Here is a 3,318-nt window from a genome sequence, read left to right as displayed (position 1 = left end):
AGAGAGAGAGAGAGAGAGAGAGAGAGAGAGAGAGAGAGAGAGAGAGAGAGAGAGAGAGAGGAGGAGGAGGACTGCAGCTTAGGGGCACCAAGACCAGCAGGGAGGAGGAAGGTGGTGAGGAGGAACCCCCATGCTTTTACCCTTCTGTGGCAAGCGGAAGGCGAGAGCCCCATCGGCGCGACCGCCAACACCGACACCATCGTACAAACTCGTGGGATTTCCTTCCGTTAGTACCCTGTGGTTCGCACTGTCTTCTCCCACAAGTACTTGAGTGAAGAGTCATCTTTAAGGAGGCTGTGGTCATCGGGGGAGTACACACTCGTGGAAGAACTTGTCACTCCAAAGGGGTCCATCATTTCCATGCCACTGAAAGTAGCGCAGCCTTAGTATTCCAGGAGCTTCTGGAAAGAGGTCCTGGGAAACTACCAGGATCCTTTCTTCTAAGGGTGTCCTGGGTAACGCCAGGACCCTTCCTTCTAAGGGTCTGCTGGGTAACGCCAGGACCCTTCCTTCTAAGGGTCTGCTGGGTAAGGCCAAGACCCTTCCTTCTAAGGGTGTCCTGGGTAACGCCGGGACCCTTCCTTCTAAGGGTGTCCTGGGTCAGGGCCCTTCCTTCTAAAGGTGTCCTGGGGTAGTTATAGATAATATAACAGATATGGATTGATGTAAACGATCGCCATTTCTCTGCATCAATGTCACTGTGGTCCATGAAGATAAGGCGGCTTCTGGGATGTGTCGGCATCTCTCTCCTCTCATCAACAGGTTCCCTGATACTTCCCTCCCTGATACATACGTCCAAACTTAAGTCTCCCTGATACTTCCCTTCCAACCCTAGGCTCCCTGATACCATACCTCCCTAACTATAAGCTCCCTGATACTTTTCTTCCAACCGCAGGCTCCCTGATACTTCCCTTGCACGTTCCCTAATACCTACCTCCTAACTGTAAGCTCCCTAATACTTCCCACCCATCTGTAGATTCCCTATTACTTCCTCCTCATTCATAAGTTCCCTCATACCTCCCTCAAACTTACTGGCTTTCACATTTGTCCCTCACCTCATTTTTGGTTTCCTCATATACATATACACAATATATATATATATATATATATATATATATATATATATATATATATATATATATATATATATATATATAGAGGATGTGTGGATCAGGTGTTTGCTTTGAAGAATGTATGTGAGAAATACTTAGAAAAGCAAATGGATTTGTATGTAGCATTTATGGATCTGGAGAAGGCATATGATAGAGTTGATAGAGATGCTCTGTGGAAGGTATTAAGAATATATGGTGTGGGAGGCAAGTTGTTAGAAGCAGTGAAAAGTTTTTATCGAGGATGTAAGGCATGTGTACGTGTGGGAAGAGAGGAAAGTGATTGGTTCTCAGTGAATGTAGGTTTGCGGCAGGGGTGTGTGATGTCTCCATGGTTGTTTAATTTGTTTATGGATGGGGTTGTTAGGGAGGTGAATGCAAGAGTTTTGGAAAGAGGCGCAAGTATGAAGTCTGTTGGGGATGAGAGAGCTTGGGAAGTGAGTCAGTTGTTGTTTGCTGATGATACAGCGCTGGTGGCTGATTCATGTGAGAAACTGCAGAAGCTGGTGACTGAGTTTGGTAAAGTGTGTGAAAGAAGAAAGTTAAGAGTAAATGTGAATAAGAGCAAGGTTATTAGGTACAGTAGGGTTGAGGGTCAAGTCAATTGGGAGGTGAGTTTGAATGGAGAAAAACTGGAGGAAGTGAAGTGTTTTAGATATCTGGGAGTGGATCTGGCAGCGGATGGAACCATGGAAGCGGAAGTGGATCATAGGTTGGGGGAGGGGGCGAAAATTCTGGGAGCCTTGAAGAATGTGTGGAAGTCGAGAACATTATCTCGGAAAGCAAAAATGGGTATGTTTGAAGGAATAGTGGTTCCAACAATGTTGTATGGTTGCGAGGCGTGGACTATGGATAGAGTTGTGCGCAGGAGGATGGATGTGCTGGAAATGAGATGTTTGAGGACAATGTGTGGTGTGAGGTGGTTTGATCGAGTAAGTAACGTAAGGGTAAGAGAGATGTGTGGAAATATAAAGAGCGTGGTTGAGAGAGCAGAAGAGGGTGTTTTGAAATGGTTTGGTCACATGGAGAGAATGAGTGAGGAAAGATTGACCAAGAGGATATATGTGTCGGAGGTGGAGGGAACGAGGAGAAGAGGGAGACCAAATTGGAGGTGGAAAGATGGAGTGAAAAAGATTTTGTGTGATCGGGGCCTGAACATGCAGGAGGGTGAAAGGAGGGCAAGGAATAGAGTGAATTGGAGCGATGTGGTATACCGGGGTTGACGTGCTGTCAGTGGATTGAATCAAGGCATGTGAAGCGTCTGGGGTAAACCATGGAAAGCTGTGTAGGTATGTATATTTGCGTGTGTGGACGTATGTATATACATGTGTATGGGGGTGGGTTGGGCCATTTCTTTCGTCTGTTTCCTTGCGCTACCTCGCAAACGCGGGAGACAGCGACAAAGTATAATAAAAAAAATTAATATATATATATATATATATATATATATATATATATATATATATATATATATATATATATATACTGCACAATATTCTATCCATTTATTTCAGTACGAATCGAAAGAGTATGACCTCTTCCACCAACTCACTTCCAATTTTCTCTGAGAGTTGTAAAAAAAATAAAGACATGAAAAATAAAGAGGCAGGTAGCACTACACTTCTCCGGGAACCTCTTCATACGGCCAAAAGGTCGATAGATCAAAGCCTGCCAGTTTGAACTACACCTCTGAGGGGAACCTTGAGTGACGTTGGCTTATTGCCCCTGACAACCCCAGCCAGGCCTCTTGTAGGCCTTCATCATCGCCCCAGGTATAGTGGGTGTACAATGTATCGCACCAGTTATCGTGGGTGTAGAATATATGGTTCCGGTTATCGTAGTGAATAGAATATATCGCTTCGGTTATCGTGGGTATAGAATATATCGCTTCGGTTATCGTCGGTATAGAATATATCTCTCCAGTTATCTTGGGTATAGAATATATCTCTCCGGTTATCTTGGGTATAGAATACATCGCTATGGTTATCGTGGGGACAAAACATAAGACGAGCACAGAAGAACGAGAAAAGGTATTTCATTCCATCGTACTCAGAGCACAACGAAGAACCGCACCGCGACCATCAGCATCACAACGCTATACCAACAACTGAATCAGTCTCAAAAAAACTTCAACTTCAGTTTTAGATTCTGGACGAAACTTTCTACGTCTGAAATGATGGACAGAATTTTTGTGGTTGCTCATGAAACT

This window comes from Panulirus ornatus, chromosome 2 (assembly GCF_036320965.1).
Source record: "Panulirus ornatus isolate Po-2019 chromosome 2, ASM3632096v1, whole genome shotgun sequence".
NCBI classification, from domain to species: Eukaryota; Metazoa; Arthropoda; class Malacostraca; order Decapoda; family Palinuridae; genus Panulirus; species Panulirus ornatus.
Note: the sequence above shows the minus strand (reverse complement) of the source record.